We start from the raw sequence: 13,733 nt of genomic DNA, 5'->3' as shown, positions 1-13,733 counted from the left end.
AAAATAATTGTGCTTTTATCTCTTCAATCTCAACTGTGTTCCCTCACACAGGCTCTTCCCAGCTCAAAAATTAAAAGTAATCTTTGATTATACTTAATACTTTCTAAAGTTTTCAAGTTTATCAGCATGTGGGTTACTGAACATTGACTATTTATTTAATGGAAAATTACATTCTAAGTAGAGTATTAAAGTGAAAGTGATCTTTTGATTTTATTAAAATATTCAGGTAAACATATTAAAATGCCTTCGCCAAACTTTATGCTTGTATATCATGAAAACATTAAGCTGCTAAGCTCTCTCTGCTCCCGGGAATGCATCACTAGAGTATGTGTTTGAAAGTGTCATTCCAGTCATAGTTTTAGGTATTTTTAAAGGGATTGGCTGGAGAAGTGACATTTAGCATTGAGTGAATGTTTGATAAAGATTTGTCTCTATATAAAAATATTTAAAAACAATCTTTAGCGTTTCCTCTCAGGGTTCACCCATTAAAGAATGGTCTTGTAAAAAAAAAAAAAAACATGTTAAGAGTGTTGGCGCCCAGAGATGCTCCCCTGCCCACAGTTTCATCATCCGCTGTCGCCAGGCGACACGTCCAGTGTTTAGCTGCATGTCAGATATGGCCACAGGGCCACAGGACATCCCTGCGGACGGATGTTCTTATGCGGATGGAGACCGCCGCAGAACTGTAAACCCCCCAAGGGCTGACGGAAGCCTGGGAACACCCGAGACACCAGAATCCGCTGCTACACTGGGTGGAAGGAAACCTCCCTGGAAGATGGGACATATAATAAGGAGAAAGTACCAAGGCACATGGTGCTTTGAAAACCGAGATGTTTTAATTAAATTAACAATTAAAATAATTTAATTATGTTAATTATTTGAACTCATTTTAGTTCTTTTTAGGAAATTAATACTTTAAGTAAGTTTGTTTTTGTGAATCGTTTGAATTAATTGAGTCAGCACAAATGTTAGCATTGATATCTGACCCCCTTCCAGGGTTGGGGCAGAGGAGATGGGGGCGGAGGAGCCAGGCCTCCCCACCGCTTTCCCCTGGAGCTCAGCCAGAATTCCCCATTGAGGAGCCCTCAGCTCCCTGAGAGCCAGGAGCTCTTGCGGAGAAGCTGCTGTCTGCACGCCACCTGCTTCGATGACCCTGCTCTGCCATCCCTGTGCTCCAAGGGCCGGGCCCTGCCATGGCCTGTGCCAGACGGGTCTCAGGGAGATGCCGGCCAGCAGGTATGCATGGCGAGGCCTGGGCATCACGGCCCGGATTCTGTGGCTGCCAGTTTCATTCTCGTTGTTTGTCACCCCAGCAAGACTCATGAGGTTCCTTGAGGACAAGACCCCCTCCTGCCACCTGGTCTGTTTCCTGAACGTTCACTGCACTAGCACGGCCCCGGGATGCCGCCCTCGGGAATCAGGGCGTCAGCCATGGTAGAGCGGCTCGCACTGCTCGGCACCTCGACGGACGTTGGCCGCTGTGCTTCACTTTGGGGACATGTTTAAGCACAAAACTAATTTTAAAATTTCACCATTATTTCAAGACAGCTGAGAGCATATTAGCACAGAATCTCTGGTCTGAATGAAATCGAATAGTTCTTATTAATTATTCATGATGCCGTGAACACGTTACCTTATTTGTTATAATTGTCAGTCTGTATAATTAACCTTTCATTTAGTTAAAGTACTTAACATTAAGTAGAGCTATAATTACAACTTTTTAAAAGTATATGGAAGAATGTTTAAATGTTTAATTAGAACCACTTTTTTTTAGCTTCATAGAGAATATTTTTTACTTGTCAACAAGGATCTTTAATTATTTAAACCAAAAGAGAAAAACAGACCAGAAAAGAAAAACAACTAGTCAAGCTGGGAACTGCGACGGCAGCGTTGTTCCGTGAGTCTCGGGTTTTGCTTCTTGGGTTTGTGAAGTGGTCAGAGTCCTTGTCTTTGATTTCCTAACACAAGTTGTTAGAGTTGGAAGTGAGTGTGGAGATGAGTTAGTCCAACTTTATTCTTTCACGGATGAGAGAGCAAATTATCTTCAGCAAGGTGGGTGCAGGCGTGGCCCCCGGGGGACACTGTGGGGAACAGGCCGCCCTCACGGGGAGCCAAGTTCGTTATCCATGGGACAGAGCCCAGGACACTTCCCCGGCTGGCTGGCCTCTTCCTAGAACCCCACACATTGCAAAGGATGGAGTCCAGATCTATACCGTAAACAAACGAGGGCGGTTACAGAAAGCACCACGATCTCGGCTGAGTGGCTCTGGGCACCCCGACATGGGGACACCTCAGCATCATGTATGGTGACCCTCAGGCTGTGCCCTGCAGTGAGGCTGGGCCTGATCGAGGCTGTGGTCTCCACCCTGAGAGCATGAGCTTCCTTCCTCCAGTGCGGGTTAAAGCAGTGAGGCCGGGCCTGCTGGAGGCTGCGGTCTCCACCCTGAGAGCATGAGCTTCCTTCCCCCAGTGCGGGTTAAAGCAGTGAGGCTAGGCCTGATCGAGGCTGCGGTCTCCACTCTGAGAGCATGAGCTTCCTTCCCCCAGCGCGGGTTAAAGCAGTGAGGCCAGACCTGCTGGAGGCTGCAGTCTCCACTCTGAGAGCAAGGGCTTCCTTCCCCCAGTGCGGGTTAAAGCAGTGAGGCTGGGCCTGCTGGAGGCTGCAGTCTCCACTCTGAGAGCATGAGCTTCCTTCCCCCAGCGCGGGTTAAAGCAGTGAGGCTAGGCCTGATCGAGGCTGCAGTCTCCACCCTGAGAGCATGAGCTTCCTTCCCCCAGCGCGGGTTAAAGCAGTGAGGCTAGGCCTGATCGAGGCTGCGGTCTCCACTCTGAGAGCATGAGCTTCCTTCCCCCCAGCGCGGGTTAAAGCAGTGAGGCTGGGCCTGCTGGAGGCTGCAGTCTCCACCCTGAGAGCATGAGCTTCCTTCCCCCAGCGCGGGTTAAAGCAGTGAGGCTAGGCCTGATCGAGGCTGCGGTCTCCACTCTGAGAGCATGAGCTTCCTTCCCCCAGTGCGGGTTAAAGCAGTGAGGCTAGGCCTGATCGAGGCTGCGGTCTCCACCCTGAGAGCATGGGCTTCCTTCCCCCAGCGCGGGTTAAAGCAGTGAGGCTGGGCCTGCTGGAGGCTGCAGTCTCCACCCTGAGAGCATAAGCTTCCTTCCCCCAGCGCGGGTTAAAGCAGTGAGGCTAGGCCTGATTGAGGCTGCGGTCTCCACCCTGAGAGCATGAGCTTCCTTCCCCCAGCGCGGGTTAAAGCAGTGAGGCCGGGCCTGCTGGAGGCTGCAGTCTCCACTCTGAGAGCAAGGGCTTCCTTCCCCCAGTGCGGGTTAAAGCACCATGTGTCCACCTATGCAGTGGCTGGTCCCAATGTGCCTTGGGGGGCAGAAACCCTGGGTCCCGCCACTGGTCTGGGGCGTCTACTTCCCATTTCTGCAGTTCCTGGGAGGGTCTGTGTGTCCAGGGGGCTCCGATCCCTGCCTCAGGACCACAGGTGAGGGGTCAAGATCGCCCGCTTTGGAGTTGGCCTGGATCTTGGTTCTGTCCATCCTTGCTGTGTGGCTCTGGAGCAGTTTTGTCCTCAGGAGAGGGACCCTCACAGCCACCTCTTGGGACCATGAGGAGAATTAATAGGACGACCCCCAGGTAGCTGCTCGTAGCCCTGTGCGGGGCCAGCCCTGTGTCTCCACCGCCAGTTCCTTCCGTCTGTGCTCCCCCCAACTGTCACATCACCAGCCTTTATTTTCTTTTTCTTGGACCCAGACAGCGAGTGCCCTGCTGGCCTCGGCAGCCCCTTCTCTAACCTGTCCTCAGGTCAGTCCCTCACTGACAGCCCTGACCAGCCATTGGCATGACCAAAACCCCACCAAATAGAACCCAACTTTCCTATTAAGCTGTGCAAAGCCATCCCAGCCCCACTTCCCACAGGCTGGCCTCATTCGCCATGGGATCCACGGTTCTCACCTGGGGCTGGGGGTGCCCCTGGCATCCAGTGGGGAGTGTCAGGGATGCCCCTCCAGGCCCAGGACAGTCCCCCAGCCGGTGGCCGGCAGACAGCAGCACCCAGCCTGATGTCCCTGTGACTTACAGTTCCCTGAGGCCAGCTGTGCTTTGCTGCCTCTTCATCTTCTCAGACGGGTGCCCTGTCTCCACCTTCGCTGGTTAGCAGTGTTCATCTATTAGAGCTCAAAGCACTGCCTGCTGGCAGCACAGCCCCTTCTCCTGGCCCTCCGTCCGCCTGTGCCCCATGGTCTGTGCCGTGTCCCCGCCTTCCGCCTGTGCCCCACGGTCTGTGCCGTGTCCCCGCCTTCCGCCTGTGCCCCACGGTCTGTGCCGTGTCCCCGCCTTCCGCCTGTGCCCCACGGTCTGTGCCGTGTCCCCGCCTTCCGCCTGTGCCCCATGGTCTGTGCCATGTCCCCGCAGGCCCATCAGAGCGAGGCTCCCAGGGATGGAGCGGTTCCTGTTTGTGTCTCTGTCCCACTCTCTCTGGACCTGGCACCATGCCCGTTGCCAACAGAGGTCTTGGGTTGATTGTCACCAAAGCAGATCATCTATATGGCTGTAAATGGCTGTAAACATGCTTGATTGGGGTATTTTTAAAATAATTGGATACGTGAACATTTGAGTGTGACACAGGTGGATTTGGGCCAATGGCCTTGTTCCTCAGGGAATAACCACAGGCCCATCCACAAGGACCATTTCTGGCTGATTTATGGAACACTGTTCTAACTGGTTAATTTTGGACGTTATCTCAGCCTGAGAGGTAGGTCAGCATGTGACGAAGATCACTGGTTTGAATCCTAATCTGCTACTTAGAAGCTGCATATTTTCCTGCCACTTTCCATGTCTCAGTTTCTTCCTTGGTTAGGTAGGAAAGGTATGAGCTATGTCAGAGTCGTGAGTGAGGCCTGCATCGAGTGTCCACATTAAAGTGCCGAGAAAACCGCACCCAGAGTGTTGATATTTAAAGACCTTTAAACATTCCGATGCTGCATTTTAGTACCCCGGTAAAACAGCAAAGTTATTACAGATGCAGATGCAGACCCTCTGTGAGGTGGGGGCTGATGGCGAGAGGTGGATCACCAACCCTGTAACGAGGGCGTGGTCTGTTCAAGGCTGAATGAAGTGCACGTCATCGCGTGTACCGTGGTGGTGCCTCTCGTGAAGTCCTGTAAGCGTCCACGTGGCTGAGCCGTGTGGTCTGTTTGTGACGTCCGGCAGGAGCAAAGCTTTTGGGCGCAGCCTCGCTCTTGAGTGCACGGCCCTCAACAGTCTCAAAAGTCTGAGGCTTAAAGCAGGCTTGGGGTTTCCCTTATACCTCCTGGACATCTAATTTGCCTGGCAAACATGTTTTTCTTGAGTGTAAAGGTGAAGGGGTGGGTGACTCTCATGAAAGTGTACTAATTACTGCATTTCTGGGTCAGTGGCGCTTGGTTGAAGACACTATCTGCCTTGGGTGGACATCTCTGGCGTGGTGAGAACTGGCGGCTGGACATCACCGGGTTGCCAAGAAGATACTCCCTTTTTCCTTTTTCCTCAGTAACAAAACCCTACTTTGTTTAGGGAAGCAGAGGACTCAGCTGAAAATCCAATTCTCTTGCACGGCGGAGCGGCTGGTGACACAGGTCCGGATGCTGAGATGCTGACGGGGGGTCCTGGAGAGGGAGGTGTGGGGAGGGTTTCCCGACTCACAGCAGCCCTGGGCCCTTGTCCAGCCTTCTTGCCCGGGGCATGACGCCTGGAGGGGAAGCAGCTTCGGGGGCCCGAGGGCCAGAAGGCAGAATCCTGGCATGTGGGGCAGGGCTGGGCCAGGCTCCTTGGAGGATGTTACAGAGCCGCTGCCTGTGTGGGGACTGCCCACTCTGAGCCCCATGCAGATTTTCCTCCATAGGCACGCGAAATCCTGGAACAGCAAGTGAGGCAGTCAGAGGCTCCTTTTGTGGAAGGAGGACAAAGCTGGAGGGAAAGAGGTTTTCCTAAAAGGCACAAGGCGCTGATACTGCGTTAGGAGTAATTCCTAGGAGCATGGTTGCTGGTGGGTGGAAAACTGTAGCCAAAGAATAAATGGGAATGGCCCTTCTTGGTATTTAACTGATTCGTTCACGAATGGTCCAAACAGTTCTAGTGAAAAGAACATTTTGGACACAGATGTTTTCATCCTGCCTGTTGATCGGCGTGACTGTGGGCTGTTCCATCCTTCCTGGGCAACAGTGAGAGGGTCTCAGGTCCTTCTGGCCCTGTGCTGGCATTTCTCCAGGGTGTGTCCCCCGTCCCGAATAGGCCGGAACGCCTCTGGGTGCAGCTGAGCCTCTTGAAAAGGGAAGAGTCCTGTGACATGCTCTGAGTGAACAGGAAAATGAGGGAGGACAGGGAGAGGGGCCTGCAGGTGAGGAGGATGGTGAGCAACACCAGGGACTGGTGATGGAGGGTAACACCGGGGACGGGGGATGGAGGGTAACCCCGGGGACGGGTGATGGAGGGTAACACTGGGGACAGGACGGAGGGTAACACCAGGGACGGGTGATGGAGGGTAACACCGGGGACGGGGGACGGAGGGTAACACTGGGGACGGGGGATGGAGGGTAACCCCGGGGACGGAGGACGGAGGGCAACCCCGGGGACGGGGGACGGAGGGCAACCCCGGGGACGGGTGTTGGAGGGCAACCCCGGGGACGGGTGATGGAGGGTAACATCGGGGATGGGGTATGGAGGGTAACACCAGGGGATGGGGTATGGAGGGTAACCCCGGGGACAGGGGGACGGAGGGTAACCCCGGGGACGGGGGACGGAGGGTAACCCCGGGGACGGGGGACGGAGGGTAACACGGGGGACGGGGGATGGAGGGTAACCCCGGGGACGGGGGACGGAGGGTAACCCCGGGGATGGGTGATGGAGGGTAACACCACTTCTCCAGGTGCCTTTGGGGGATGCTGCCGCCCCTCCCACCCCAGAGTGAAGTCAACAGGATTCTGTCCCCAGGAGCCCCAGAGCCTGGCAGCTGGGATTGGCCCAGTATGAACCACCATTCACTGGCTCTGCACCCTGGGACAGGCTCCCTGGTGTTTCCGCCCCAGTTTCCCATCTGGACAGTGGGACCCTGACTGTCCCCGTCACAGGTGCACATGGAGCCCTGGACTCTAGCGCGTCATTGGCACTCGTTAGTGTCAGCCCTCATTAGCGTTTCTTTTGTCGTGGTCCATGGACGAAGTGGATCTTTCTTTGTGTATTCACAGATCTCCTGCTCACTTTACCTTCTGGGAACACCTTTTAAATACCTTCGTATGTGGGTAGGACTCAAGTCATTAATTGAATATTTCATCAGGTGCAGCTCTTCTGTTTCCCAGCTTGCAAAATGCTCTTTTGACACAACATTTGGTGAAATTTCCAGGGACTCCTGTGGTCAGCCTCATGGTTTCACTCTGTCACTTTCTAATGCAGTGTTGGTTGGGAGTCTTTTAAATTAAGCGCCATCATTTAAAAATAAGTTTTATAATATGCAGTTTTAGGTTACTTCTTTACCTTTGTGTCTTAGGCAGTGGCTACCCACCTGTGAGTAGTCAGAAAGGTTCACGCAGTTTTCCAGGGTGGCCTTTGCATTTACTGGAACTATTAGGAGCTCGTTCCTGCTTCGGCGGTGATTGAAGCGCAGTGCGCCTGAGGCCGTGCATGGCTCAGCATCTTCTTCAGGCTTAGAGGTCACTTTCTGTTCTTCCCCGAGCCTGCTCTGCTGTGCCGAGTGTTCACTGTGGGCGACGGTCACACTGTCTGGCACAGGCCACCGAGGCCACAGGGCAGGCTCCACGTAGCGGAGCTGCAGAATGGCAGAGCCCGGCCTCCTCGCCGCCCTTCACAGGGAGCAGAAAGCGTAAGCCTGTTATTAGAGCCGTGCTAGCCTAGAAGGCCTCAGAACAGTGTTTAATTTAGGAATCGGCTCCTACCAACTGCCCATTTTTAGGATGTATTTGAGTTTTTGTGATTTTTTTTTCTGCACTGAAGCTGCTGTGCTGGCTCTGAGTCACTGTCATGGGACTTCACGTTGCCCCGACGGGAAGCGGCGGGGGAGGAGGGCCGCGCAGAGGCTTGCGGCGGTGATAATGAAGGGCTTGTTGCTTCTTGGGACAGCGAGTTCAAGCTGTTTGTAATTGTCAGCGTAAACAGTGACCCGCTGAGGACACGGCTGTAATTCAGGGTGGCATGGTTGATTGTCATCGTTGATATCAGGCACCTGCGTCTGAAATGACAGCACCCATAGCGCGGCTCCAGGAGGGCTGGGCAGCTCCTGCCCAACACACGTGCTCCCGGGCCCTGGCAGCCAAGGTTGCGCCGCCGGCCAGGCCTGCAGCTGTGGGTGCAGCGGGGTCTTCAGGGCACCGAGCGCCTCCCTCGTTTGCTCGTGGGGCCCAGCCCTCCGTCCCCAGTGCAGCTCCTCCCTGGGTTCTCCTGGCCACATGCACTCCTCCCTCTTCACAGCTTCTGTAGTTTTCTTGTGGGTGCCCCAGGTGAGCGCCTGGGGAGGGTTCATGCGTCAGTCGGGTTCTCTCCAACCATCCCTGGCTCGTGGCTCAGCAGGTCCCTTTCAGATGAGTCAGCCGGCTGTGTGCCTGCATGTTCAGGATGCTTGTCAGGGGGCTGCATCAGGTCAGAGCAAGACCGATGCTCGCCTCCTCTGTGGGACTTTGGAGCCCGCCCTGAAGAGACTCCAGCCATGTCCAGAGGGGCTGCCCGGGCCCCCGCGGGCTGGTGGGAGTGACTTCCGAGCCACTTGAGGCCCCACTTTGTGTTCCTACATCCCACAAAGCCACTTAAAGAGCTGTGTTCTGGTGCCGCGCGCCTCTTGAGTGAGGCACAAAAGCCTGGACGTGGAGCTGAGCGGGCGCTGCTTTCCTCAGGCTGTGCTTGTGTTTTGGGGCCCCTGGAGCACTTGTGGCTGTGATTCTCGACGCTGTCTGTGGGCTCCCCTAGACGGTCCCACCTGCAGCGTGAGGGCCCCATCTGCAGCCACCGAGGAGCTGGCAGGTCCGGCTTTGGTCTCACTCAGTCCTTCTCGACTTTGGTGACAGAGGTGACAGCAAAGCTTCAGCTTGGAGCCCCAGGCCTCCGCTTGGGACCCTGGGACCAAGATAGCACAGATCCTTCCATCCGCGTGCTGGGGGCGCTGCCCTGTGGCTCCCTCCTCTGGTCGGGGCCGCGCCCTTGGGCTGGGCAGTTCCTGAGCCCTCGCACTCAGGGGCTCAGGGCGGGTCTTGGGTGCAGAGAGAAGGAGCAGGGTGGTGGTTCGAGCCCAACTGTGTTGGCTTTGTCTTGGGCCTCTTGTCTCTAAATACATTTGCAAAGTTTTCCAGATGAAAACTCAGAAGGAATTTTTAATGACTGTGTAATCTGTGAATGCTGTGGAAGCCAAGTCTGTCCGCCTCTTTTATCCTCCTCACTTGTCGCTGTTGGGGCTGATTTTGGCAGCATTCACAGGGGCATAGATGCAAGGGGTGGTGGCCAGCCCTCGGCCCTGCCTCCCTCCCCTTCTCCCCTCAGCCCTGCTTCCCTCCCCTCTTCCCCTCGGCCCTGCATCCATCCCTTCCCTTCTCCCCTCAGCCCTGCTTCCCTCCCTTCCCCTCGGCCCTGTGTTCCTCCCCTTCTCCCCTCAGCCCTGCTTCCCTCCCCTCTTCCTCTCATCCCTGCGTCCGTCCCTCCCCTTCTCCCCTCAGCCCTGCTTCCCTCCCCTCTTCCCCTCGGCCCTGCGTCCCTCCCCTCTTCCCCTCGGCCCTGCTTCCCTCCCCTCTTCCCCTCAGCCCTGCGTCCGTCCCTCCCCTCCTCCCCTCAGCCCTGCTTCCCTCCCCTCTTTCCCTCAGCCCTGCGTCCGTCCCTCCCCTCCTCCCCTCAGCCCTGCTTCCCTCCCCTCTTCCCCTCAGCCCTGTGTCCGTCTCTCCCCTCCTCCCCTCAGCCCTGCTTCCCTCCCCTCTTTCCCTCAGCCCTGCGTCCGTCCCTGCCCTCCTCCCCTCAGCCCTGCTTCCCTCCCCTCTTCCCCTCAGCCCTGTGTCCGTCCCTCCCCTCCTCCCCTCAGCCCTGCTTCCCTCCCTTCTTTCCCTCAGCCCTGCGTCCGTCCCTCCCCTCCTCCCCTCAGCCCTGCTTCCCTCCCTTCTTTCCCTCAGCCCTGCGTCCGTCCCTCTCCTCCTCCCCTCAGCCCTGCTTCCCTCCCCTCTTCCCCTCAGCCCTGCATCCGTCCCTCCCCTCCTCCCCTCAGCCCTGCTTCCCTCCCCTCTTCCCCTCAGCCCTGCGTCCGTCCCTCCCCTCCTCCCCTCAGCCCTGCTTCCCTGCCCTCTTCCCCTCAGCCCTGCATCCGTCCCTCCCCTCCTCCCCTCAGCCCTGCTTCCCTCCCCTTCTCCCCTCAGCCCTGCTTCCCTCCCCTCTTTCCCTCGTCCCTGTGTCTGTCCCTCCCCTCCTCCCCTCAGGCCTCGGCCCTGCATCCCTCCCCTCCTCCCCTCAGCCACACAGCATTTCAGTTTCATCCCCTTCCCTGCACACATCCTCATGAAAACCCAAGTGCGGCTGGAGGGAGACACCTGTGCCCATTCCTGTGAGCTCCCTGGCCAACCCGGCTGCAGCGTCCCCTCGGCAGGCATCCATCTGGTGCTGCCTCCGTGCCCCCTCCTGTCACCTGATGCTGGTGCTCCTGAACCTTCACGTGTGTGCTCCGTGTAGCTACCTCGCGGGCTCCCTGGGAAGGGTGACAGTGTCTCATGCCTGTCGGAATGCTCCTCTCTGTGCACTGAATATTCCAACACAGAATCATTCCTCTGTGATGATTTATGCTTTGCTCTGTAGAACTGGAATAAAGAAAAAGTGAATTGAGACATTACAGCCATCAGGCTGAAGCTGGGTAATTGCATTAAGGAATTAAATGAGAGCATTTGAGCTTCTGGAGCTCTAATTCCACATCTTCGTATCCCCATCACCCCATACCCAGTGTCTAACACAGCTCTTGGTCTAGTAGTTTCTTGGTAAATGCTTATTGAATTGAACTGGACTGAACTTAACATTCCTACCCGGAGTTAGAAGCCAGTCCCTGAGCAAGTTGCATTTAGAATGTGAAGAACGTGAGTTTGACGTTACTGTGGTAAGGGGTATCCTACACGTCATAATTCCAAGTCAATATCGGGTATTTAGTCAAATGGACTCAAGTATAGAGAGGCATTGGCCCATCGGTGAAAGGGCAAGGCATGGTGCTTTAGGTCCAGGTCCCCGATATCAATTATGAAAATAAAATGTTGTCAACTCCAATTACAGCCCTGTCCTCAGCTGGTCACTGTTTATGCTAACAGTTATAAACAGCTTGAACTCACCGTCCTGAGAGGCAACACGCCCTCCATTCTCACTGCAATGCAGCTGCTTTGGTGGATGGAACATGCCCCTCTTCCCTCCCTCCCCACTCCTCCCTCCCTCCCCCCTCCCCCCTCCTCTCTCTCCCCTCCTCTCTCCCCCCTCCCCGTACTGTCTCTCCTGGCGAGGGGTGGAAGAGAAGAGACTTCCGGAATCTTCCACTTCATCCAAGCAGCTTGGAGGCAGCATCAACAGCTGTGACTTGGCAGCCCCAGCAGGTGCCTCAGGGCAGCCTTTCTAATGGGAATCCTGGAATCATGTCTTTCCTTAATGTGTCCTAAAGGCTGGAGGATACAAAGTGAAACAACGTTCCATGCTCAGTCCTGTGATTTTGTGTATTTATTGGACTTACTTTGAAATTAAACTAAATTATACACAAGGTAGAGCATTTTAAAAAAAGAAAAAAAAGGCTATGGTGTTTGAAAAACAAACAAAACCATTTGGTTTGTTGGTTTGTTCTTAGACCTTCACAGGCTTCTAGGTCACATGTTTCAGTTTGTCAGCGAATGACATCCTCTCCGGAAGCCGTGTCAGCCTCTTGTTTGATGATGTCAGCCACAGCAGCAAGAAGCACTCCGCAGGCCCCGTGCTCAGCACCTTGGCGTGAGCTCCTGCCGTCTTTTGTTCATGCTCATCACAGCTCTGTGCAGTGGGTGTCCTCCTGATCCACATGGGAGGATGGAGGATGGAGGCAGAAGGGTGAGTGACGGGCGGATCACACGAGAGGTCTCCCCCGAGGTAGGGAGGGGAGCCAGCCCAGGACCTCAGTGCCCATCGCGTCCTTCCTCCTCCTCCTCTTCCTCTCTGTGACTGTTTGACTTAGGCTGCAGGGACAGACGTATGTGCAGAGTGTGTGTGCACCCCTGGGGGGCGTGTGTTCATATTGGCACAGACTCGTAAGCGCACACAGAGCGTGTGTGCACACCTCAGGGGTGTGTGCTGGTGTTGGCACGGACAGATGTGAGCGTGTACAGAGCGTGTGTGCACACCTGGAGGTGTGTGCTCATATTGGCACAGACTCGTGAGCACATACAGAGCGTGTGTGCACACCTCAGGGGTGTGTGCTGGTGTTGGCACGGACAGACGTGAGCACGTACAGAGCATGTGTGCACCCCTGGGGGTGTGTGCTGGTGTTGGCACAGATAGACGTGAGTGCGTACAGAGCATGTGGGTACCCCTGGGGGGTGTGTGGTCATATTGGCACAGACTCGTGAGCACATACAGAGCATGTGTGCACACCTTGGGGGTGTGTGTGGGTGTTGGCAGGGACAGATGTGTACAGAGCGTGTGTGCACACCTGAGGGTGTGTGCTTATATTGTTTTGTAAGTGGCGAATACGTGGCCCATTGCGTCGGGCGGCCCTGTGCCTGTGCTGAGTCCATCAGTGACCCTCGGGTCGGGGTCTCCATCTCCCCAGATTGCACTCGAGTGTCTTGAGGTTTCAGATTCTTCCTCTCCAGGTACTTGGGCCTCCTCAGGACCAAATGTCAGAACCAGCCAACTGCAAACTACAAGAACTTTGAAATGCATCTTCAGTGGGAGAAACAAAAACAACTGGAATAATCTTCCAACGTGACCCCGTGGTTAAGCCATTAGATACTCCAGCCGACAGATTTAGTCACTATAAAATTCACACCAATTAAAATGGTTTTGAGAGTTGCAGAGCTTTAGCACTAAATGTTGAAATAATTGAAGCGTTTTGCTCCACTTGCTTACAAACCAGAGTTGGGGATAACTTTCAGTCCAAAGTAGCAACCTTCTAAATCCAGTTTAGATGCAAGGCTCCCACTGAAACAGGAAGAGACAGTGGCCCTTGTTTATTCTCCTGTGTTCAGATACTTTGTCTTTTTTTGTATCTTGATCATCACTTCTGCTTTTCCAATTCAAACTAAAGGGAGTTTAGTTCTGTTTTGGAGAAGCTGTGGTTAGTGGTTTCTTTTCATGGTTTGCCTAATTTCTTGTGTGGTGCTTAAATTTACCCAAATGGACTTTTCTTTAGTATGATGGTGCGGTAGCCCAGGGATTCTCCCTCCGTATCTGCCCCCCAGGAGGCCCCCTAGGAATGGGCACTGGAGATCCAGCCCCTCTCCGTGTGCCATTTTCTTTGAGTCCAATGTAGTTTTGGTTCAGAGAAGAAAACAGGCCTCCAGTTTAGGTGCCTCTGACTGCTTGCTTGTGAAATGTTTAATGATAAGGCACCTTCCAAACTAATTTTACACATTGATAGTTGTAGCTTGAAGTATCACTGCAGTTGTAAGAACAAGAAACACTCCCATAAAGTAGATAGGCAGAAAAAAGCCATAAAAATTTAATAAAGCACAAATAAAATGGCCTTGTAAGAATATACAATGGGAATCGCTCTCCA

General features: G+C 54.5%; 1 protein-coding gene and 1 pseudogene across 5 annotated transcripts in view; both read left to right on the top strand.

The window, feature by feature from the left end:
- DIP2C (disco interacting protein 2 homolog C) overlaps positions 1 to 13,733 on the top strand; it is a 405,817-nt gene that overhangs the window by 53,220 nt on the left and 338,864 nt on the right. The gene's annotated exons all lie outside the window — the stretch shown is intronic.
- On the top strand, positions 8,231 to 8,832 carry LOC129006911 (uncharacterized; annotated as a pseudogene).

Source organism: Pongo pygmaeus, chromosome 8 (assembly GCF_028885625.2).
Source record: "Pongo pygmaeus isolate AG05252 chromosome 8, NHGRI_mPonPyg2-v2.0_pri, whole genome shotgun sequence".
Lineage (NCBI taxonomy): Eukaryota > Metazoa > Chordata > Mammalia > Primates > Hominidae > Pongo > Pongo pygmaeus.
The sequence above is the reverse complement of the archived record's forward strand: the minus strand, read 5'-3'. Positions and strand labels throughout refer to the sequence as shown.